Source organism: Pelobates fuscus, chromosome 7, assembly GCF_036172605.1.
Source record: "Pelobates fuscus isolate aPelFus1 chromosome 7, aPelFus1.pri, whole genome shotgun sequence".
Lineage (NCBI taxonomy): Eukaryota > Metazoa > Chordata > Amphibia > Anura > Pelobatidae > Pelobates > Pelobates fuscus.
The window spans coordinates 161,070,937-161,097,088 of record NC_086323.1 but is presented as its reverse complement, the minus strand read 5'-3'; the positions used below and the strand labels follow the sequence as shown (position 1 = coordinate 161,097,088).

Here is a 26,152-nt window from a genome sequence, read left to right as displayed (position 1 = left end):
CTGAACAATTGCGTATTTAGGGATCATTTGTGCCAATCAATATGTTTTATATTGTTAATCAGACTGGCCAATAAGGAAGGTGGGAAAGTGTTCCAGCTTTTTGTTTCAGAACCCATCTCCCCCCCTCCCCCCCCTCCCTAACAAAAACCACAAACCTATTAAATTGTTCTGTCTGTCATAATTAATTCTGCAGTTTCCAAATCCCCTAATCTTATTGATGGTTGGATAGATTGCTAAGAGACTGTGAAACATGTCAAACGTTTGTTGTACTAAAAAAATTAAATCTTGCAACTCAGACCCATTATTATTCAGTCTGGTAGAGTGTTCAATGGGTAACCACATCAGGAGTGGAGTCACATTGTAGAGGTAGATTCTAGTGCATTAACATCATCAGCATCAGTATCATTAACAGACATGTTGGGATGTTACACGCAGACTCCACTACAACTATCTCATGTCATTTTTATGTTTTATTTTTGTCTGATTTTTTTTTTGTGAACCACAAAGAAGCATATTCATTTTGGATCCATAAAGTAGCAAAATAATTATGCAGACCATTACGTACAAACGTGGTAATAAGAAATAGATCTTTTTCTGGGACCAGATACTGTCCTTCACCAATACCCGACAACCATTTATTTTGGGCCCTTTGATCTTAAATCATTTTGCAAAAAACTTAACAATATGTTGTATTGTTCTACTCCTACAGGCTGCTTCTCTGTGGTTTTACAGGCTTACTGGCATCAAAAATATGGCAATCAAGAAAAATAACTTCTTAGGGCATATAAAAAGAATTGATTTTATTCAAACGAGTTAAACTAATTTTAAGATAGTCGTATATTTCAGATTTCAGTAGCATTTTTGATAGCTTGGGTCTTAAAATGTAAATACAGAGAATCTATACTTAAATGCCAGTCATGTCTTTTTCTAAAATCCTTTACAGGTACAAACATTAGATCACATCCTATTTTCTCAAGTATGGACAGTTGGATGAGGTGCTACATTTTGTAAAATCATTTTTAGAGGTTGATTATATATTTGTGCATGGCTGAATCAATACAAAAATATTAAAAGGTTTTGTTCTGGTAATGTGATTTTCGTCTATATGGCGGTTTGGCTTGTCTGAATATCATCCATGCAAAATATTTGGACAAATCAAAAATGGTGCAAAAATAGGCCAATCAGTGTATTAAAAAAAAAAAAAATCTATATTAATATTATATATATTTTGCCGCTCTTCTTTTTCTTACCTATATTGGTCACTTCTACGTGATCTATAAAATCAATATTTAGTTCCTAACCAACAATCATCTTTTTTTATTTATTTTTTGGTTCATGAAAATCCAAATCCTGGAACAAACAAACATGCATGTCCATTGTCCAGTTAATTTTTTCATGAAACATTCATATGGCTGTTATAACTTTAGAGTTATGGAATTTGGACCAAAACATGTTTATATGTAATAATACACAAACGGAGTAACTGGCGAGCTAGTATTTAACAGACTCTCCAGGTTTACTACATCATGCACATAGCAATGTGCTGGTTGAGAATAACAGAAGGTTCTGCACTTGAAAGCTTGTAGTGTAGCTGTTTAATATCTGTCATAGAATCTTGGCGTTTGGCTCTCACACTTTCCAATGCCAAGGTAAGTGGGAAGATCATGCTTCTACACCACAGGACTTAATAGTTTAAAAAGTACTTTCCTCTCAAGTTTATAATGGGGCCACAGGTTAGGTCTTATAAAGAAATTCCTGTAGGATAACTTTGTCTAAGGCAAAGGAAAGTTTTTTTTACTGTAAGAGCAATAAAGATGTGGAATTCTCTGCCTGAAGAAGTGGTTTTATCAGAGTCCGTACAGATGTTCAAACAGCTACTGGATGCATACTTGCAAAAACAGAATATTCAAGGATATAATCTTTCAATGTAGGGTAATAACTGCTTGATCCAAGGATAAGTATGACTGCCATTCTGGGGTCAAGAAGGATTTTTTTTTCCTAGCTTGTTGCAAAATTGGAAGTGCTTCAAACTGGTTTTTTTTTTTTGCCTTCTTTTGGATCAACAGCAAAAAACAAATGTGAGGAAGGCTGAACTTGATGCACGCAAGTCTCTTTTCAGCTTCCTTCCAACAATAAATGTTAAGGCTACTCCACTCAAACATGGTTCACTACAATAACAATTAGAGACTGTTAGATTCTGCAAATAACTGACTTTTAAAGTATATGTGCATAACAGCACATTGGTCAAAAACCATGACGTAAAAAAGTATATATATATATTTTAAGTCTCATGTCAGAGTTGGAAATTACATGCAGTATCTTAAACAGTATACATTCAAAAGTGCAAAAATTAGATTCCTAGATGAATGAAAATCTAAATAATATAAACACACTATTCTAAAGCAAACCAAAAGGAAAATGTGTAAGTAGTGTACCATCTGTAAAGCAAGATAACATAGCATGGATATGTCAGTAGTGCTTTAAAAAGTCCACTTGACAGTTAGTTTAAACAACCTTTGCCAGATTAGTGAAGACTAATTTGGCAAAGCTAACCTAAAAATAAACTTAAATGTTTGCTGTTAATTGTGCTAATTCAAAAAAAATGTAATTCATTATTTTTACTCTATAGTCTGTTATGTCACCATGCATGTTTTTGTTGATCTGACTGTTATGAAAATATAATTTATCCTGTACAATAAAATACTTAAAAAAAAATTAAAAAATAAATCTTTATTTTCAAATTCATGGCCAGGAAAAGCCAGGTACATTGTATTAATTTGCTAAGTCTTGTAGTGGACTTCGCTACTGTCAGAAAAAAATGCAGATGGCTGTTAGGTGCCTGAGCGTGCATAAGCATGTGCAAACCATCATTGAGCGGAGAATATGCCATAACACAGAAATGTTGTTTAGTAGTTACTTAGGAATCTAGCTTGAAAAAAGACCAAAGTCCATCAAGTTCAATCGGTCTTTTATGCTGTTGATTCAAAAAAAGGCTAAAATCCCCAATTGTAGCCATTTTTAATTATGAGAAAATACTTCTTGAATCCATAATGACAATCAGATTTCACCTTGGATCAACCACCTGTTCACATACATATCAATTATATCCTTGAATATTCTGCTTATGCAAAAAGGTATTCGTCTTTTTTTTTTTTTTAATATCTATACAATCTGATAAAATAACCTTGTTAGTTAACATTTTTATTGTTCTTACTGTAAAGAACCCTTTACTTTGCTGCAAGTGAAAAGGCATTTCTTTCAGTCTTAAGACCTAAAAATCCAGAAAACATGCCTGAAATAGTTGTACATACTGTTCCTCAAATAGCAGAGACAAGTGACAAGTCACAGATACACATACACTTAAAGGCCCAGTATAGGCACTCAGATCACTTCAGCTCAATGAAGTGGTCTGGGTGACAGGTTCCTCTAGTTTTAACCCTGCAGCTGAAAACATAGCAGTTTCAGAGAAACGGCTATGTTTCACTGAGGGTTAATCCAGCCTCTAGGAGCTGTCTCACTGACTGCCGCTAGAGGCGCTTCTGCAATTCTCACTGTGAAAATGCTTTCCTATGGGCATTTTGAATGCGCGCGTGGCTCTTGCCATGCATGCGCATTCGTAGCTGAGAGGCGGATCGGGCGGAGAGGTCCCTAGCGCCAAGGGAGCCCGGCGCTGGATAAAGGTAAGTGATGAAGGGTTTTTTACCACACACACACTCTCACGAACAGACGCATACACACTAGCTAACAGACACACACATTTACTGACAGACACACACTCAGTGAGAGACATACATACACACTCACTGACACCAAACAGACTCACTAACAGACACACACAAACTAACACACTCAGTAACACTCACTGACACACACACACTAGCACACACACACTCAATAACAGACACACAAACTAACAGCGTCTTGTATGTTTTTTTCTTACTTTTTATTTGGTGTGGTGTTGGGCACATTTAATGTAGGACTTGAGGAGAAAGACTTAGCAAGTCTCGGATATAGGAGGCAGTTAGCGGTTAGTTGCTACGGACTAAAGACTTTATATAAGATCTATCTAGGAGCCTAGATCAGTTCTGGAGTGTGGGTACTCAGGAATTATCCAATATGTATGGTCTTTATAAATATGGAGATTTATTAATATGATGAGGCTATCTTCAGTTTAGCTGGGAAGAGGCATTTTTTAAGCATTGGAAGATATGTGTAACGTGTATGACCTAAACAGGACTGATACCTTCACACATTTAGCAATTCCCTGTATGGATATGCACTATATAAATTCCGAGACTTACTAGTATGATGAAGTTAACTTGAGTTTAGCTGGGAGAGACATCGTTTAAGGTGCCCGAGCAACTGATTAGGAGATCCGTGCGGTGTGCACGATCTAAATAGGACTGATATTTTCATACTTGTATTATTTCACTGTGCAGATTTCTCCTATGTGTCACTATTACCACTACACTGTTGCCACTTGGGGAAGAGAGGTTAATATAATTTGCAACAATTACTGACTTCTGCAGACTTTTATTCATTACCTCCCCTGTAGTGACGAACTTACTCCTATTTTGGGACATTTAGTGGATATACCCACTCTACATTTATCCTAGCATTTAATAAAGGATTATTTTCCAATATCAATCAGCACTGGTTACATGTGAGGGTATTATCTTTTAGATTTCTTTTCAATATGGTGTTTTAACATTTTTATTAGTGGTTATTTGGAGTTTTTTACTTAATCTTAAACTACATGCTCAGAATTTAAAAAGGCTATCCAACGTTCTTTGGTTCCTCACGTGGAACAATTTTGGTACACACTGACACTCACTAGCACACACACACACTCAATAACAGACACACAAACTAACACACAACAAACACACACAGTAACACACACACAAAAACTAACACACTCACTGACACTCACTAGCAGACACACACTCAATAACAGACACACGCAAAATAACACACACACACTCTGACACATAAAAACACACAAACTTACACTAACACACATACACATTCACATTTTTTTAAAAACGTAATCCCCCAGCCTCCCTACCTTTGGGAGTGCTGAGGGTATTCCAGATTTCCCTGGGGTCCAGTGGGGCTGCTGGGCGGCCGGTCCTGCATGCAGCGAGGGAGCACTGAGCGCTCTCTGCCCAGCTCCCTCGCGCGCCGCATACTGATGCCGGAGCTGGAGTGACGTCATATTGCGGTGCGCGCGAGGGAGCTGGGCAGAGATCGCTCAGTCTCTTAAGCTGCTGTTTTGGACCTCATCTGTTGAGCTAAATAATTTGAACTCTGCCAACACTTAAGGATTTTCTTGAAGAATCAGAAATTGAACTTGAAGATGAAATTTGCAATGACATTGTAGATCATCTTTGTCATTTAATCACATCTATTAATCAGTATTTTCCATTCTTGATGGTTCAAAATCCATTCATAAAAGAAAAGCCAGCCAATTTTTCTGATATAGATTTTGAGAATCTGATCGATATAACTTCTGACAATCAACTAAGTCAAACATTTAAAGAAGTTTCTCTAATTGCTTTTTTGGGTAATTTACGCAAAGAATACCCAGAATTGTCCAAGCGGGCAATCAAAGTTCTGTTGCCATCCGCCAGCACATACTTAAGTGGATTTTCGCTTTACTCTGCAACAAAAACAAAGTATCGAAATCGACTTGACGCAACTGCAGACATGCAAATACAATTGTCAACAATTAAACCAGATATAAAAATAATTTGAAAGATACACTCTGCTCATTGAAAAGTTTGCGCTGCGCTGCAATACTCTACGGCACACATTTTTTTGTTGGGGTTTCAAAGTTTTGCTATACCATCAGTGGCGTACATACCAGGGTCGCAGGGGTCGCGGCTGCGACCGGGCCCGGCCCACCAGGGGGCCCGGCCGCCCCTGTGACCCGGTATGTACCCACAGGGCCAGCCTCTTCTGCTGGGGGGCCCAGGAGCCGGCCACCTCCGGGCCCCCCGAGGCTGGCCCTGCTGTCACCCGGCTGGCGGGCGCGCGAGGGAGCACTGTCCCCTGAGTGCTCCCTCTTCAGCTCCCTCGCGCACCGCACTGAAACCGGAGCCGGAAGATGACGTCATCTTCCGGCTCCGGTATCAGTACGCGGCGCGCGAGGGAGCTGAAGAGGGAGCACCCAGGGGACAGTGCTCCCTCGCGCGCCCGCCAGCCGGGTAACAGCAGGACCAGCAACACCACTGGACCCCAGGGAATCCCCCCAGCTCTCACACAGGTAAGGAGGCTGGGGGGATTAAATTTTAAAAAAAAAACAGAAAAAACGTGTGTGTGTGTTTAGTGAGTGTGTTAGTGAGTGTGTGTGAGTGTGTGTTAGTGAGTGTGTTAGTGTTAGTGAGTGTGTTAGTGTTAGTGAGTGTGTGTTAGTGTTAGTGAGTGTGTTAGTGAGAGTGGTAGTGAGTGAGTGTGTTAGTGAGTGTGTTAGTGAGAGTGTTAGTGAGAGTGTTAGTAAGAGTGTTAGTGAGTGTGTTAGTGAGTGTGTTAATGTGAGTGTGTTAGTGTTAGTGAGTGTGTTAGTGTTAGTGAGTGTGTTAGTGAGTGTGTTAATGTGAGTGTGTTAGTGAGTGTGTGTGTGTTAGTGAGTGAGTGTGTTAGTGTTAGTGAGTGTGTTAGTGTTAGTGAGTGTGTGTGTTAGTGTTAGTGAGTGGGTTAGTGAGAGTGGTAGTGAGTGAGTGTGTTAGTGAGTGTGTTAGTGAGTGTGTTAGTGAGTGTGTTAGTGAGTGTGTTAGTGAGAGTGTTAGTGAGAGTGTTAATGTGAGTGTGTTAGTGTTAGTGTTAGTGTGTGTGTCAGTGTTAGTGAGTGTGTGTGTGTTAGTGTTAGTGAGTGGGTTAGTGAGAGTGGTAGTGAGTGAGTGTGTTAGTGAGTGTGTTAGTGAGTGTGTTAGTGAGTGTGTTAGTGAGTGTGTTAGTGAGAGTGTTAGTGAGTGTGTTAATGTGAGTGTGTTAGTGTTAGTGAGTGTGTTAGTGAGAGTGTGTTAGTGTTAGTGAGTGTGTTAGTGTTAGTGAGTGTGTTAGTGAGTGTGTTAGTGTTAGTGAGTGTGTTAATGTGAGTGTGTGAGTGTTAGTGAGTGAGTGTGTGTGTTAGTGAGTGTGTTTGTGTTAGTGTGTGTGTGTGTGTTAGTGAGAGAGTGTGTTAGTGAGTGTGTTAGTGTTAGTGTGAGTGTGTTAGTGTTAGTGTGTTAGTGTGAGTGTGTTAGTGTGAGTGTGTTAGTGTGAGTGTGTTAGTGTGAGTGTGTTAGTGTTAGTGATTGTGTTAGTGAGTGTGTTAGTGAGTGTGTTAGTGTTAGTGAGTGTGTTAGTGTTAGTGAGTGTGTTAGTGTGTGTTAGTGTTAGTTTGTGTGTGTGTTAGTGAGTGAGTGTGAGTGAGTGAGTGTGTGTGTGTTAGTGAGTGTGTGTTAGTGAGTGTGTGTTAGTGAGTGTGTTAGTGAGTGTGTTAGTGAGAGTGAGTGTGTTAGTGAGTGTGTTAGTTTTAGAGTGTGTTAGTGTTAGTGTGTGTTAGTGTGTGTGTCTGTTACTGAGTATGTTTGTGTGCGTCTGTCACTGAGTGTGTGTCTGTCAGTAAATGTGTGCGTCTGTTCATGAGAGTGTGTGTGTGTGTGTCTAAAGCACTTACCTTTCTCCAGCGCCGGGCTCCCTTGGCGCTGGGGATCTCTCCGTCCCGATCCGCCTCTCAGCTCCGAATGCACATGCGTGGCAAGAGCCACGCGCGCATTCAAACCGCCCATATAGGAAAGCATTACTCAATGCTTTCCTATGGACGTTCAGCGTCTTCTCACTGTGATTTTCACAGTGAGAATCGCAGAAAATCCTCTAGTGGCTGTCAATGAGAGCCACTAGAGATGGATTAACCCTCAGTGAAACATAGCAGTTTCTCTGAAACTGCTATGTTTTCAGCTGCAGGGTTAAAACTAGAGAGACCTGGCACCCAGACCACTTCATTGAGCTGATTTGATATGGGTGTCTGTAGTGGTCCTTTAAGTGTATGTGTTTATGCATGCACTGGCGTACATACCGCGGTCGCACGGGTCGCAGCCACAGATCAGTTTTCGCACCGGGGCCCCATGGGTTGTGTGTACGCCACTGTATACCATATCAAAGGATTCCATGGGAAATTTCGGCATGACAAATGTTACATGTGGCATTACTGGCTTTGTTGAGACCTTTCATACGTGTTTACAATGGAAGTGCAATGTTTGGCAACTCTCCAAGCACTTTTTATTAAAGTTAGTTAATGTAGTTTGATGTTGAATCTAAAAAGATTGTATATTTTGGCCAAGGGTCAACCGAGAGGTTTGTTTAAACAATGGACTTCCTCATAAGTCAGCAAACCAGGATGTGTGTTTCCATTATGGCTCTCTGGCAGTGGAGGCAGTAAAACAATAAAATCATAGAGAAAACATGCATTTAAAGTTACACTCAAATTTCCATAACTGCTACAACCCAGTGTAATTTATTTTTGCGCTATTAGGCTGCAGTATCAAAGAATTAACAAAAAAAAGATGTCCAGCACTCCTTATTGTGAAACGATTATATATCTTTATTGCCAAAACACCTGTTTTGCCAATAAAAGGATATTCTCTTTTCACAATAAGGAGTGCTGGACATCTTTTTATGTTTATTCTTTGATACTTATCCGGGAAGGCGGAACCGGAGTCATTGCACCCTTAAAAATAAAAGTGCTCTCTCAAACAATTGTTATTAGGCTGCAGTATGTGCCACCTGGTTCTCTGTGAAGCCATTTTTGAGAATATACCTTTACAATAGCAAGATCAATTTTCCACATTTGAAAGACAATTTAAATTAAAACAAACAAACAAATGGTTTGACAACATAAGTGGGTCCCCTGGGTGCCTACGTCTGCTTTTGTATGTCTTTACTGAGCCAAACAAGTTCTAACCAGGAGGTGGGGGTCAGTCCTCCCCAGGTTACGGGCATCAAAGGTTGGAGGCATAGATAACTCCCCTTTTGCCAGATCAGGCACATGTGTACTATCAAACTATGATAACATAAAATAAACTTTATCTTAAGCACTCCTAACTGCTTCTACAGAGAATTGATGGAGAGAATATATCTTAGTAAACAATATGGGTTTATTCACTAATGAATGGAGAGCAAATAATTTATGAATTTCAAAATCTAAAGAAGAAGCTAATTTGGAAAAATACACTGCATGGCTATTGTAGCCGTATTGTTTAATTTAAACGTTCTTTTCAATTTGTTCAAATTTTACAATTTTTCGAATTTAATGTTTAGTGACCAAACTGAACAGATTGTGTATATTTGTGCTGAGAGAAGTATGATGTAACACTGAAAATAATTAGAATATTTAATTGATTTAAGTTTGGTGTTTATACATTTTTGTTTTTTTAATTGCGTGGAACATTTTAAATGAAATTTGTTTTGTGTTAAAGTATGTCTCAAAATGTTAATATAGTGCCTGACTGAGAAAGCCGTTGCACTACACAAGCTGTTCAAGGTCTACAAGCTGTTCCACACCCTTGAGATGAAGTAAAGATCAGGAGAAGGCTATAAAACAGAGGGAGTTTATTAACTAAACAGTGTAATGTAAGTGAAAGAAAAAAAACGTAAGCACTGTAAAACGTATTCAACTTTACTACGGCAGGCCTCCTAAATGTCCCAATTTAGCCGGGATATTTCTGATTTCAGCCTCTGATCCTGGCGGGAACAACATGAGTGCATCATTAGACACACTTGCATTGTCTATGGTCTGCCCTAGGTGGTCCAGTAAGTCAGTCCGGTGAGCATTAATGCCAGGTTGGTGCTCCTTTTCTCTAGACTGCTTTTCCACGCATTTTTGGGCATTGGTCAAAATTGGGAGGTATGCTAAAGTCACAACTTGGCAATTTTCATTTTTTTTTTTTTTTTAAATTTCACAATACCACCATTCACTGTTTAAGACACAATAAGATATAAAAGAAAAAAAAAAGCTATTGGCACAGTCTAAGCACTAAAAATATTGCATCTTAATGAAATTATTTTGAGGCATAGACACAGCACCTTGCTGATGGAAACAGTGCAATTTCTCAAAAATAATACTTCTTATATTTTACAATAATAGTCTATATTATTACATTAATACACACCCTGGGTTTCAGTTCAATGCTTCTAATGGAGACTGAGAGCCATTGGATTGGTGAGTTGTGGCAATAGCTAGCCATGCATGTGCCATTGTCTACAAATTATTTGATTGGAGAGAGGTCAAGTTTGATCATCTCACAGTAGGATGATTGCAAAAGTTGCAGAAGTATTTATATTCAATTTCTACACCATGCCATGTAAGTTAGTTTTACCCTCACAGTGATTAACATTTAAAAGCATGTATTCATCTCTTGGAGCAGTAAAATCAAATTATATCAAGAAAGCAACATGAGCTAAATATATCTTAAAAAGGTAAACCGATAATTGTGTAAATGTGCCAAAACAGATCAAGCAAAAATTAGGCAACATATACAGCATATAGTCTGTGTTTATTAAACTTTTTCAACTTTATCTTCATAAAGTTTACTAACAAAATGCATAGACTAAATATCAACTTTGGGGTTAGGGCCGGGCTGCCGAGCAGAGCGGTCGCAGGAAAGAACAGCTCCTGCAAATAACGATCCATTTAGCATGGAAATAACGATTTTGACTTCCCACATTACTCACAACTGCGACCCTCGATGGGTAAGGGCCACCGAACCAGGGAGAGGCTTGCTCTTGGAGTTCTAGTCCCCTGGAGGGGAGATCTCTACTCTACCAGGCGGGACCTTTCCTGGCGGTGAGTGGAGCGGACAGCCGCCGCTCCATTATCCTCTCCAATGGAGTCCGACAACCATGCGCCACTGTGTGGACCCTGTCCGGTTCCACCTCCCCCTCTGGGCCCCACCTCACAGCCAAAACCGGAGGCCGTATCTTGCCAGGCCGCTGTGAAGGCCTGAAGCTCGAATCCAAGATGGCGGAGGCCACGAGTGAAAGTGAGGACAGAGCCGCCAGAGGCACCCTTCTCTCCTGCTCTCGTACAGGCGGACCGCTGATCACACCAGAGAGGGTGCCGGCAAGCAAGAGCCTAACCCACACAAATTATGGAGGAACAGCATAACAGCTCGATGCACCAGCGGAAAATGAACCCGAAAAGAGAACACTTCACAAGGCATGGGACTAAACTGACCCACTGCCCAGCTTCCCGCAAGGGGCTAGAATAGGAAGGTATGCCCACCCATAGCCACTAAACTGGGACTCACCTTAAGCACATGACAGGCACCCGGCTGGACTGCAAGGGACCCAAGGCTAAAGCTGCGACCCCCCCTACAAGGTCACCCAACGGGACTATAAGTACAGGGGCAGTCATTGAGCACCCTGCCTCACTACAGCACACTACACTGCTTACGAAGGGGTCACCTTGAATGCCGACATAGACTCTCGCCTGGCTGACTCAGGGTCAACATGGGGTGGCTATTATAGGCATTATTATAAGCATTTTTAAGCGTTGAAGCACAATATTCATTGTTGACACTGCTTTTCTGTTTTAAGCTTATGTTTCTATCAAGCACTAAAAGTGAGAACATCCTACAACATGCAACCCACATATATTGCTATCAGTTTACCTGTATCCTACTATGTTATTCAAACGCACAGCCTAACATGTTCATCAAAAACTAACGAGATTGCATAGCTTGTCTTTTTCATGTCATAAAAAAAAAAACCTGTGCCGATTAACCTGCCACGCATTGTAATACTATGAAAAAGCCTGCAGCAGCTGTCGTGGCTCTGCATGTCTATTGTTCCTTGCTGCACAAATAAAATAATTTAAATATCAACTTTTTCTTGACAAAGTTTACTAAGAAAACACGTAAACTATAAATGCTATGTAATTTTTCTCAATCTGTTCTGGCACATTTACCCTCATTGGTTTGGCTTTTTAACCCCTTAAGGACCAAGGTTCTGGAATAAAAGGGAATCATGACATGTCACACATGTCATGTGTCCTTAAGGGGTTAAGATATATTTAGCTTTTAATGCCTTAAAGGAGTACCTTGTGGCCCAAATACAAGAAAGTTACTGTTTAGTAGAAATACCTCTCGATGAAAACATGCATGCATTTATTTGGAGTAAAAGGGCCTCCAAACTGTCCCAATTTATTCTGATCCTGTCCAACCGTACCAACTTTTTTACCTGGTGTTAGGTTTTTTGAGATAACAGGGAACTGCACTACACTTTTCACATCAAGTTAACAAGGAATTGTCACTTAAAGGGAAGAAGAGTTATCTTAACCTTATTTTTATTTAAGTCTTTATATACATTCCTCTGGGGCAGGGTTCAACGTATGGCATTTAAAGTGTCTTTGCACGACATCAAAGGCTGACAAAGCCAAACAGACTCTGAATTATCAGGAGTTCCAGAGATAGTTGCTATTGCAAACCGAGCAGTGATTGCAGGTGGTGAGGGCCAATCTTCAATTTATGCATTGAAGCACTAAGAGGAATCCGCACTGGAGTAGAGCAGCCCACAGCAGCTATCACAGTTTCTGCCCTTGACCTGTACCTGACCAGCCTGGTCCCCACTGAACCCCAGGTAAGCAACTCAGACTGCTAGATATACACAGAGCTCCCCCTCATACAAATATTATAAACAGCCCCCCCCCCCCCCCCCCACACACACACACACACAGTCCACCCAAACACAAGATCACGGACAATCCGCATACACACGCACAACCCCACAAGCAGCCTCAAATGCAATACCACACACAACCCCACAAGCAGCCTCACATGCAATACCACAAGCAGCCACTCAAATACACACACCACACACTATGTGACACATCATCCACACACAATTCTACAAGCAGACCCCATACATAACCCACATTCATATTTATCATACACAGTACTACAAACTACTCATGAACTTATATAACAGCCCACATATGCAAATACTGTACAACGCTACAAAGCAACTGCAGCACCCATAAATAACACAAGCAGAATATGGCAACAAACACACCTCAATTTAAACAAAATAGGGCTGGCACACCAGGGGACTTTAAGGACTATTAAAAGGTTGCTTACTGCTGTTCTACAGTAATGTCAGAACCTTCTACAACCTTAAGGTATAAGGCAGGAAATATGTATATTAAAAAATTTGCCCATGGGTGCATGCTTGTATAAGGTGTATCTCTAGAATGTGTTTACATCATTCGCAAATGTCTAACTTGTTCGAAACCTGAAAGGCAACTGACTATTTTTGTGCATTTTACTCTTACCTAGCAATCATGTTCTTACAGCTCAGTTACAATATTGATGTGGAAGTGAAAAGAATGATGACCTTAAAACTCCATGTCATACATTAAATAAGTTGACAAGACCACTGTGAATGAGCATCCTGGGACGTCAAAGCTCCTATTCTCGCATTAACAGTTACAATATTCAGAGGCTAAAAATGCTTAAAGATGTATTCCAAGAACCATGACCACTTCCTTGATTTGAAGTGGTTATAGTGCCTGGAACATATATGTGCAGTATTATTAAATGCTGCACTTACAGAGATTAAATCCTCTGCTACCGGAGGTGTAACTCCATGGCATGATTCTGTTAGTATGTGCTATATCTTGAAAAAATGTTTTCTAACTACTATCTTTAGGAGACACTGATGGATGTCACAGTTACTGTTATATAGCGTGCGCCTTTAGTGCCGCTTTGCCTGGTAATGTTTTTCTTGCCTTGAGAAACCTTTACTTTCTCCTCTCTATAAGAAGTTAATTTAAGGGACCCAATGCTTCATCAGATGAACAAGAATAGCATCACAATAATCTTTGATTTATACTACTTCTTGTGTAAGGCTGGCTTATTATTTGACTTTCCCTTTCTGGGATTCCCTAAATTCTGACTTCAATTACTGTTATCAGACCGGGCCAGCTTAGAGACATATAGCCACCAAGTGCAGAATTTTCCACTCACATTAATGAAGCTTTAGACTATCTCCAGCTTTATAGGCATATAGTGGTACAATCCACACCAATGGATTTAGATATAATAGGTATGTTTGTAGTAGTTTTCATGATGAGTGGTGGAGGATCTTCATACTGAGCTTAAAGTATCAGGCATATGGGAGTACAATCCCCGCCTAAGGGGTGTAAATTGATCATGTTTTCTTAGGTCATGTAGTTGGAATCAAAGACACAAAAAAAAAGAAACAAAGTATAGTGCTCACTGGTTAACAACGTGCATAAAAATATATTGAAACCGTACTTACATTTGGCAGAGCAATAACTCTGCTCAATATATATAAATATGAGGTATAGGATAAAGAATTGTCAGATACATGCCTGGGTCAGGGTTAGAGACAGTTTATCAAAGCCAAGCTTCAGGGATACCAGAATACAGAATAAATGATTAAATAAAGCCTAGTTAGTCAAGAATATAGGAACGCACTCTCGCGCTATAAAGACCACAACAGGTCAAGGATGTGATGTCAGAGAAAGACTTAAATAGGCAAAAGTGTGTGGTGATTAGTTGGGAAACAATGATTTCCTTGAACTGTTTTGGGCATAGGATTATGCCTTCTGGGGAAACCCTGAACCCCTTAACCGATCTGGGTGATTTTTGGATATGTTGGTCCCGCAGATCGGGGCTATCAGGAGATATGACTTTTGTAGGGTTTCCATGTGTTTTGGGGGGTACTTTCAGGGTGTTGTTAAAATGTATGTTTATGCCTGGAGATAATTGAGTTTAGTACAGTTCCTGTTATACGAAGAAAATGAAAATAATTAACCTAGGGCCAAAATTTAGATATCACAAGGTAGAAGGCACAAAAAAGGGGGGTAACCCCTAAATGGTGAATATCATAGAGAATAAAAAAAAACAAAAAAAATAAATGCCATTCTACCTGTGTATGATTTACTGAGAAGATTAAAAGCTTAAAAAGTTACTTTTAATAAATAAATCTAAAATAAAAATATATAAAATAATAATATGAACAGCAGGAGTGAGTGGAGACTATACAGCGAGTAAAACTCTGTGACTACTTATACAAGCTGTAAAAGTGTATACATAATAACACTAATGCTGAAGCAATACTGTTTTGCTATAATATAACATTGGGGTATTCCCAAGTAATAGAGGTGATACTGTATTAAATATCACTAATAGCTGTAACAAGAGGGGGGAGATAAGACGACTGCTAAACCAGTGCTGTCAATAGTTAAAAGATTTATGGATAAGTAAGTCCCTACATGATAGTATAACTAGCGACATGGGTTAACTCCACATACAATAATTGATACTGTTGTATGGTACTTAACCTCAGAAAGATCAAAGATAATGGTTCAGCTAAGACAGATTACTGACAGACTGCAATTGGCCAGTTAAATATCACAAAAGCTGCCTAGATCAGTGTTTCCCAACCCAGTCCTCAAGGCACACCTACCAGTCCAGGATTTAAGGATTACCCAGTTTTGTCTAAGGTGTTTTTAGAAAAAAAAAAAGAAAAAAAAACCTTAGACAAAACTAGGTAATCCTTAAATCCTGGACTGGTAGGTGTGCCTTGAGGACTGGGTTGGGAAACACTGGCCTAGATCATAGCAGCGTATTGATAATAAATAAAGGTTTCTGTCAAGCAGTGAAGTGAAAACGAAGGGGTTGCTGACCTGGCTCCGTTTTTTCTGCAAGATACCTAGCAGTATATTATGGTGTAACAACGGCTGCCTGCACTGAATAATTGACCACAGTGGAGCACAAAGTAGTAGCTCACCTGTGAAGGACTGCTGACAGGCAGCAGTTAACCATTTAAAAATCACACAACTAGCCTAAGTGCTAGCTGTATCTAAATAATAGGTCTAAGTATAAAGAGAGGGTTTGCAAACAGTTTTGAACAGGTTGCCTAGGTAGTAGAAAATATACAGACAGTGGCAGAGGAAGTCTCTAGTATGGACAGATAAACTAGTCTCAGAAATTACAAAGTGAAGGATACTAAACCTACAATTAGATGCATAGGCACTTATGATCAACTATGGAATCCCATTCGAAAAATCTATGCAGACAATTGGCCGATACTCACCCACAACAAAGAGGTGGCCACTAATCTTTCTATATTCCCAAGTATCACAGCAAGACGAGCTAACAATCTGCGTGACCTGCTAGTTCATAGTCATCTTGAAACAAAACCATCACCTAAGACATGGCTACAAGAAACAAAAGGAATTTTTAGATGTGGGAAATGTAAGGTATGTAGGTTTATCAAACCATCAAAATCAGTCTTATGCACCAATACGCAGAAAACATATCTGATTAATGATTTTGTTAATTGCAGCACCACAAAAGTAGTTTACATCATTACGTGTAGCTGTAAACTGCAATATATAGGAAAAACCTTCCAAGAACTGAGAAGGAGAATCCTACAACATGTGAATTCCGTCTCAAACCTAAACATTTCCACTCCTGTCTCCAATCACATAAGGAACTTCCATAACTCGGATGCATCTCATCTTACGTTTCAGGTTTTAGAACGTATCCACCTGAACACTAGAAAGGGTAATTTTAATCTCACCCTATTAAGGAAAGAATCCAGATGGATACATGAATGTAAGACCTTATCCCTCTTGGGACTAAATGAAGAATTTTATTTTACCCCCTTCATTCCCAAATAAATGCATAATTATTCATTATCAATATTAATTTAGGTCTATTACAAACATTCTCTTTCCTAAAATCTTAAAATCCTAAAAACTTCTATTAATGTTACATTTTAGTCAACAAGTTTGGGAATCCACTAATATATCTGCACTAATCAGTAAATAGTTTAGCAGATAAACGTTGCTATGTTCGTTCAACTAACTATGTCACTATTGTTAATCACATATAAGTTAAAATAATGACATTACTGTCATTTTGATAACCACTGTTACTTACACTTTTCCACTTTTTTTTTTTTATGTAATTAATCATTTTAATATTCAGTAAAAAAAAAACATAAGATTCAGGTAAACATAGGGTTAATTAGTCAATTATTTCTTAATGGTTGAGATTCCCTCCCCAAGCTACTATTGGTCAGAATCCTGATAATCTCCCAATCAATTGAGAGCTTATGATTTAAATACTCCTATACTTGCCTGTATCTGGTTCCCCTCTGATGAGCTTAACTGGCGAAACGTGCACGTCAGGGGCTCTGGACACATACTGACACATTATTGCTAAATTACCGACATCAAGTTCTTTCATGTCCAGCATCTCAGGAGTGCATATTGGAGACTCTTAACACTAATTTTATGTACTCTGTACATACTTTATTTCTCTTTATTTTTCCTTTATTATGTTTATGGGGGGAGTTTGATAAGACCAGGCATTTTATTAAGGGGTGCCCTCGAAGGCACAAGACTCAGGAATCTTTATTCTATATGCCTTCCTCTGTCACTGTCTGTATATTTTCTACTACCTAGGCAACCTGTTCAAAACTGTTTGTAAACCCTCTCTTTACACTTTGACCTATTATTTAGATGCAGCTAGCACCTGTCAGCAGTCCTTCACAGGTGAGCTACTACTTTGTGCTCCACTGTGGTCAAGCATAAGATAACATCATTCAGTGCAGGCAGCCGTTGTTACACTATAACAGGGCCGGACTGGGATAAAAATTCGTCCCGGGCATTTTTTTATCAGAGTGGCCCACTAAGAAGGGGCGGGGCAGAGAGGGTGTGTTTTGTCGTCACTAACGACAAACACGCCCCCTTCTCAAAGTGCAGGCCAGGGCAGACCATGCGCAGAGCTCTGCTAAAGATCTCTAGCATGAGAAAAAAGCCCTGTATTTGTTCTGCACAGTGCAAGCAAATTTAATAACATGCTTGCACTGTGTTTCCTTGCAACTTGTCTCTGGTGTCTCTATAAATGGATACCAGGAGACAAAAATGCCAGGAAAGAGTATTGTGCTGTGTTTGGAGCCTGCTTGTGGGATTGTGTGTGTGTGTGTATAGAGTGAGCTGATTGTGGTGTGGTATTGTGTAATAAGGTCGGTTTTAGTCGTGTTGTGTTTGTGGTGTAATGTAATGCATATGTGGCTAGGGGCTGTAGAGAATGTGTGTATAGGGGATGTAGCAAGTGTGTGCATACAGGCTATAGTGTGTGTGTGTGTGTGTATATATGTGATGTAGTGTTTGTAGAGAGTGTGTGTTTAGGGGTGTAGTATGCGTTTGCTTACAAGGAATCTAGTGTGTGTATAGGGGATCCAGAGTGCGTATGTCAGGAATGTAGTGTGTGTGTGCGTGTATATATATATATATTTATTTGGAAGTATGTGTGTGGTGCAATGTGTTGGGGAGGTTCTGTGTGTATGTGAGGGATGCAGTATGTGTGTATGATGGATGCTGTGTATGATGTGTGTGAGGGTGCTGTGTGAGAGTGCTGAGTGTGATGTGTTTTGTGATAGTGCTGAGTGTGATGTGTTTTGTGATAGTGCTGAGTGTGATGTGTGTGTGAGTCCTGAGTGTGATGTGTGTGAGAGTGCTGTGTGTGAGAGTGCTGTGGATGATGTGTGTGTGCTGAGTGTGATGTGTGTGAGAGTGATGTGTGTGAAAGTGCTGTGATGGGTTTGAGAGTGCTGTGTGTGATGGGAGTGAGAGTGCTGTGTGTGATGGGAGTGAGAGTGCTGTGTGTGATGGGAGTGAGAGTGATGGGAGTGAGAGTGATGTGTGTGATGGGAGTGAGAGTGATGGGAGTGAGAGTGATGAGAGTGATGGGAGTGAGAGTGCTGTGTGTGATGAGAGTGATGGGAGTGAGAGTGCTGTGTGTGATGGGAGTGAGAGTGATGGGAGTGAGAGTGCTGTGTGTGATGGGAGTGATAGTGCTGTGTGTGATAGTGCTGTGTGTGCATGTTAGAAGGGATTGAGTGTTGGGGGGTAAAATAAAATGTAGCATTATGCACCCCCCTCCCTTCTTACCTGTAGCCTGGGAGGTGGGGGGGCAGCACGCTGGTGAGTGAGAGGGGGGGACCGGCACGCTGGTATCTTCCCTGGCGGTCCAGTGGGTGAGTGAACTCTAGCCTGCGAGGCTAGAGTTCACTCTCGCGAGATCCGGTCGTTGCCATGGCAACGCGCCGGATCTCGCGAGAGGAACCCGGCGGAGCTGCAAGATAGAACTCCGCCGGGTCCTCTCCCTCCCTCCCCAGCCACATGTCTTTCCAAGTGGGCCGGTGAGGGAGATCTTTGATCTCCTCACCGGCCCTTCATTGAAAACAGCGGGGCCGGCGCTCAGATAGTGCCGGCCCTGCATAGACCGGCAGGAGAGATCCTGGGACCTTCCCCTGCCGGCCTCGGCCCATGGCCACCGCGGCCCACCGGGCATTTGCCCGGTGTGCCCGATGGCCAGTCCGGGCCTGCACTATAATATACTGCTAGGTATCTTGCAGAAAAAATGGAGCTAGGTCAGCAACCCCTTAGTTTTCACTTCACTGCTTGACAGAAACCTTATTTATTATCAATACGCTGCTATGATCTAGGCAGCTTTTGTGATATTTAACTGGCTAATTGCCGTCTGTCAGTAATCTGTCTTAGCTGAACCATTATCTTTGATCTTTTTGAGGTTAAGTACCATAGAACATTATCAATTATTGTATGTGGAGTTAACCCATGTCGCTAGTTATACTATCATGTAGGGACTTACTTATCCATAAATCTTTTAACTATTGACAGCACTGGTTTAGCAGTCGTCTTATCTCCCCCCTCTTGTTACAGCTATTGGTGATATTTAATACAGTATCACCTCTATTACTTGTGGATACCCTGATGTTTTATTATAGCAAAACAGTATTGCTTCAGCATTAGTGTTATTATGTATACACTTTTACAGCTTGTTTAAGTAGTCACAGAGTTTTACTCGCTGTATAGTCTCCACTCACTCCTGCTGTTCATATTATTATTTTTCTTTAATATATTTTTATTTTAGATTTATTTATTAAGTTACTTTTTAAGCTTATAATCTTCTCAGTAAATCATACACAGGTAGAATGGCAATTTTTTCTTAGTACAGTTCCTGACTCAATTATCTCTCAGGCACAGGTGAAGGATTATCCTGTTTTGTGTGGGAGTGTCCTGGACCTGAGAGTCAATGTAATGACAGTGTGTACTTTGTCACAGTTCCCTCTCAGGTCCAGTGGGAAATGCCCCTGGAATATGTTATGGAAAACCCTTGCATGGGGACTAGCATATAATGCCAGTTGTGGCTGTAATTAAACAGTTCCTCTTCACCCTCAACATAGAGCCTCGCCTCATGTGTAGAGGGGAAAGCTATATTCACTCTGGGGATTGCTGTACTCCTTGTACTCCCTGGGATAATAATCACTAGCTCTTATAAGAGCTATCCTGCTATACTTTCTGGAGTAGGAGAGGTCTACCCACTGGAAGCTGGATCCCTGACTTGGGTCCAGGTTCGGTGGAAGACAGCGAGACCCCAGCCAAGCTGTGGTGGGTAAGGGTCTACAGTGCTGATGGGGTCTGGTGGAGTGCCTGGAGTACTTGGTGAGCACTAGGAAACATTGATTGGCGGAGGAACCCAGTCGGGGTGCCAGGCGGTCTGTTAAAACATATAACACTAAACATTGTATCTACCTATTGGAATGCTCCTGTGGGCTCCAATAGGTCGGCATGACGTTTAGATGCCTCAAAACATTAATTGCAGAACATTGTGACAAAAGAATCATGAATTTCATGAATCATGAAAAAACATTCTCTGTCCAAACATTTCAGTATACACAACATGGACCCTAAATGCTAAAAATCATTAGAATTCAAAAGTGTAAACATCTTGAAGGGGTGGAGATATAAAAAATATATATTTTCCCTGATATGTTCTATAACTCTATATTTTTACATTTCCTTATATTGTCCCAGTAACAATTTTAATTTGGACATTCCTGTGCACTTCATTCATCCTTTATCTAAATGGCCACTTTCGATACTTTGCCTGTCATGATAGACTGCGACTTTAGGCCCTATTTCATTTTTTTTTACAATACTTTTTTTTGTCTTATTCAAATATAACAATTTATATGAACCTTTGTCAAGTTTGCACTGTAAGTGGATAGCAGTTTCATTTCTTGTTACCACCACTGTAATTTTCCCATCCTTTTACCCTTTTAAGAATGGCCTACATTGTTTGAAATGCAAACTGCCATGCAATCAGGTTATATCGTGATTCTACCAAGCTCTAATAGTCTAGCCTTCTCCAAAAGTTTCTCTTCAACTTTTAGCCTTCTGAGGCATATAACAATATACTTGTCCTGTCTTAAAGGACCACTCTAGTGCCAGGAAAACACTCGTTTTCCTGGCACTAGAGTGCCCTGAGGGTGCCCCCACCCTCAGGGACCCCCTCCCACCGGGCTCTGGGGGGAGGAAGGGGTTAAACTTACCTCTTTCTCCAGCGCCAGGCGGGGAGCTTTCCTCCTCCTCCTCCTCTTCTTCCTCGCGACGTCATCGGCTGAATGCGCATGCGCGGCAGGAGCCGCGCTCGCACTCAGCCGGTCGCATAGGAAAGCATTCATAATGCTTTCCTATGGACGCTTGCGTGCTCTCACTGTGATTTTCACAGTGAGAAGCACGCAAGCGCCTCTAGCGGCTGTCAATGAGACAGCATTAGAGGCTCTGGAGGCTGGCTTAACCCTCAGTATAAATATAGCAGTTTCTCTGAAACTGCTATGTTTATAAAAAAAAAAAGGGTAAAAGCTAGCTGGACCTGGCACCCAGACCACTTCATTAAGCTGAAGTGGTCTGGGTGCCTAGAGTGGTCCTTTAAGTTTGCACTTCCAATACATTTGTATGCAGTCACGTGACGTGCCATCTATTTATTTTTACTGCAACCTTCAAAATATTTGAAATATTATTTTTAATCCATGGTCTTCTTTTTGCTTTTATTTGGGTATCCACTAATATTAAAAGTTTATATAATACTCTATCTTCGTATCTGTGTGCATTACTATTCCACATGGTCGGGATTGGGATTGGTGATTGGTATTGTTTTGCATAATTTCAGAGCAAAATTAAATTACAGCTTCTCCTATATAACACTGGGTAGCAGATATTAATATATAACCACTTGAAAAAGCCTTTTGGCAAGATGATTTGTGGTTTGATTTTATCTTCTATTGAACTGCCTCAACAATAAAGTTGCTTTGGTTTTAATGCCTACTGGGTCTACAAGAGTTATTTTATATTTCTATGTTACTGCATTTGAAGCACCTGCCTAGGATATTGGATATCTAATCATTGGTGGGGATTAAACCACATATGCTGGATACATTGAGCAGTGTTATTGCTTTGCCAAATGTGCTTACAGTTTCAATATATTTTTACGCACTTTGTTGAACAGTGAACACAATATTTAGTTTTTCTTTTTTTCTAGTTGCTTTTGGTTCCGCCTACACCACCTAAGAAAAAGTGACGCCATTTGCCTGATACATTGAGCTCTGTACAAAGCTCCTTCACCACTCATCACAAATAAACTACTACTACCATACCTTTGGCATTCCCTGGTACAATCAATTGGTGTGGATTGTACCACTACATACCTTTGAAAGTGGAGCTGGTCTGAAGCTCCATAAATGTGAGTGGAAAATTCTGCATGTGTTGTATTTACAAAAAACATATTCTACGAATGTTTTTCTATTTTCAGTTTTTTGTTCACATGTACCCATGGACAAGAGCTCATACACTGTAACAATCAAGAATATTTGGTGAAGTAGCATAAAATCCTAGATCACAACCTGTGGACACCCTCCTTAAGCTTTTTCTTTAATAGGCGCAACCTGATTTGTTTCATTTGTTGTACTTTTTTGCCTTTAGGATTCCTCTCTCTTTAACGGTTTGATTTAATGTTGCCAAACTAGATTGCTCAAGGATTTGAAAATGTATTTCCTTAATTCAATAGTTCACTGTTGAAGACCTGAATAGTTTCATAGACTTTATTAAAATATTTTCCTTTTTTAATCAATTATTCAGTACTATTTGCTTTACATTTATTGTTACTCTGATGTGGATATAATTCTCAGCCACCTTATTATACTATGCACAAAAGTTATATCTAGTGAAAAATAAAGGTAAAATTATAGTTTACTTACCTTTAATCCTGGATGGTCCTCCTTTTTTCTGAAAATCTGTAAATGAATAAAAGTAACAGATTATATTCCCTTTGATTTATATTTAATAAGGGTGTCATCTGTCAGAGTTCCGGGAGGCTAATTTCAATTTTACCACATGACAGGAGGCTTCATATTTGCATAATCTTTCTTTACTAAAACTCCAGCAGCACAGATCAATCAAAACTTTTAAACCAATCAGAAACAAGAGTCACTGGTATGAATAGCTCTGTGGTGCACTTCCACTTCCTCTTTCTTTGCTGCTCTGCCAGAGTACAGGTCAGAGTATTACTTCATTCACTTCTACCTGGTTTAAAAGTTTTAATTGATCTGTGCTGCTGGAGTTTTAGTAAAGAAAGATTATGCAAATATTCACCTCCTGTCATTACTAAAATTAAGATTATAGGTACACTACGTTGGCATAATCTACAATTTTGTCCAACGTTTGTTACACAGAATGTCATTGGCTGAGAGCGATAAGTTTACCAATGAACATCGATCGCCCCTGCTTCTGTAGCTCTGCAGAAGCCTGTAGAGCGTCACTTGACTACCTGGGAGCATCAGAACCCAGTGAAGACTCAGATAAGGGGGCAAACGGTATTCCCCCTTTACCAGGGAACTAGACCAGGTTACTCCTGGTATCATAACCACTACAATGGACATCAGTGGTTATGATGCTTTGAGTAATCCTTTAAAAAACAAAATGTCAGCATCTAAATACTGCAACTAATAAGGATGGAACAAGGGCTTTGACATCCCAGAGCATACTTTCCATACCTGCACCTCCTACATTATATAGCTTTAGTATCTAAAGAGAATTGCTAGGGGTTCAGAAAAGTGAGCAAATAATTGAGGTACATATGCTCTATCTATGGTTTAAATTCCCGACACCATAGGTACTCAAATAGTTAATTCTTAAACAACGGTCCAGGTTTTAGTGTCACTTCAGTTTCAGTAGAATGAGGTAAGTCCGTATATTTGGAGTAGTCAAAATTCTTTACCTCTGGTTTGAAATGCACATGTATTTAGGCTAACAGAGAAATTCAAAATACAATTACAAATGCTGAAAACATGTTCCGTAGGGGAAAAAAAAAATCACCAAAGAAAAGTCTTGAAAACTATTAGTCATATTTATAAAACCTCACATACAAGTCCTGGTCTGCCTGAGATTATTGGGATTTATGTTCTCCAGTGCCAGCTGCAACCAATTTAATAGAAGCAGCGAGATAGATGCTGCTTGGGACTGTGTTGCCCACTAATGTCAAACAGTAATGTTCCCACCTTAAGCACGTACACTACCCTATCACACGACACTAACGAATACCCCTACGCTATCATAATCATTAAACATTAACCCCTACAGTATACTAAAAAACACTTACCATTCAAAGTACACTTACACTAAACATTAATACAGACTCTACCTTAACCATTAATCCATACATTTACTTAATACTAACCTAAAAATATCATATAATGTAAGATACATAATAACAAAACGTGTAGTAGGGGATATAATGTTGGTTTGCGTTTATTAACATTTATTAACCACTTGACCTTTGATCTCAGAGAACAGGTTTAAGAATAACAAGAGAGAGAGGAAGAATTAGTGGGGTACAGAAGAGACTGAAAGTTAATTTAGGATAAAGACTTAGTGTTAATATTCGTTAATTAAAAAAAAAAAAAAAAGAACACAACCAAAAACTAAGAGAGTAAATGTCATGGCTTCCTTAAACATTACACAGGCTTAAACATTAAGAATACTCAAATGGACTGCATTTAACACAGATGTTAACTTACCTTTATAGGAATGTAGGTCTTAGGAGACAGATGTACTAGCCCAGTTTGCTGAATCCAACCTCATTGGCATCCAGTCGCAAAAAGGAAAACGTTTGACATGACTGTCATACTATATGTATACAAATGTAACTTCGTAATCAACAGAATAGAAGGGAGGAGGCACATTGACAAACTGGAATTTCTTGCACACTCTACCTGCTTTTTGTCCACGCCTTAATTTCAGCAACCTGTTGCACAATCCACAGTCTATAACTCCATACATTTAACCTTCTTGGCCAGGAACGTTGTAGTCTGGGGATGGGCAGCAAGCATTAACAATTAAAGGCTTAGGTAATTCCCATTCTAATCAAGCAATGTTAATTAAGGGGGGCTTAAAACTCAGTCCACATGAAATCTAGATAAAAATGATCTATCGATCGATTACATTATTTCTATATTTAAATGATTGTTCCTCAGACTATATCCATAATCAGTGTGGTGTAGTGTTAGTAGTAGTGGATAGGATTGGCTTATATTTGACTTTATTTCAACCTTACTGTTGTCAAAAGCAACACAGTGATGTTATAACACATCTTAGTGCAAATAATCTATGTCCTCAATTATGGCCTTTGCCAGGTCCGGGCCCTACTGCCTTAAGTACTTAAATGGGCAAGTTTACTAACCATTTGGCATATGCGCATTTGTACCAGCCTCCCAAATTTACCTCCGATCTTTTATGTCTTATTGTTGTTATTGATTTTGTGTTACTATTACTAAACAGTGGTTCACTGGCATAAAGAGACTGATGGGTTACTGACTCAAAGCACAGCACTAACTATATTATATAACTATATTTTTTATGTTATTTTATTACAGTTATTGCAGTTAGTGATGTCCCGAACAGTTCGCAGGCGAATAGTTCATGGCGAACATCGCGTGTTCGCGTTTGCCGCAGACGGCGAACATATGCGATGTTCGGTCCGCCCCCTATTACTGTTAAAAAAAAGAAAAAAAGGGTCCCCCCTCCCTGAGCAGTGGGTGGGGGCCCTAAACACAAATTGGGGGGGACCTAATGTCCTCCCCCTGGCCCCCACCCCTGAGCGGTGGGTGGGGGCCCTAAGCACAAATTGGGGGGGACCTAATGTCCTCCCCCCTGGCCCCCACCCCTGAGCGGTAGGTGGGGGCCCTAAATACAAATTGGGGGGGACCTATT

General features: G+C 40.0%; 1 long non-coding RNA gene across 1 annotated transcript in view; it reads right to left on the bottom strand.

The window, feature by feature from the left end:
• LOC134568864 (uncharacterized) overlaps positions 1-25,076 on the bottom strand; it is a 55,973-nt gene extending 30,897 nt beyond the window's left edge. The window contains exons 1-2 of the long non-coding RNA XR_010084064.1: positions 24,961-25,076; positions 23,143-23,178 (exon numbers count right to left, since the gene is read on the bottom strand). This is a non-coding gene — a long non-coding RNA (uncharacterized LOC134568864). The remainder of the gene's footprint in view (positions 1-23,142; positions 23,179-24,960) is intronic.
• Positions 25,077-26,152: the final 1,076 nt, after the last annotated feature.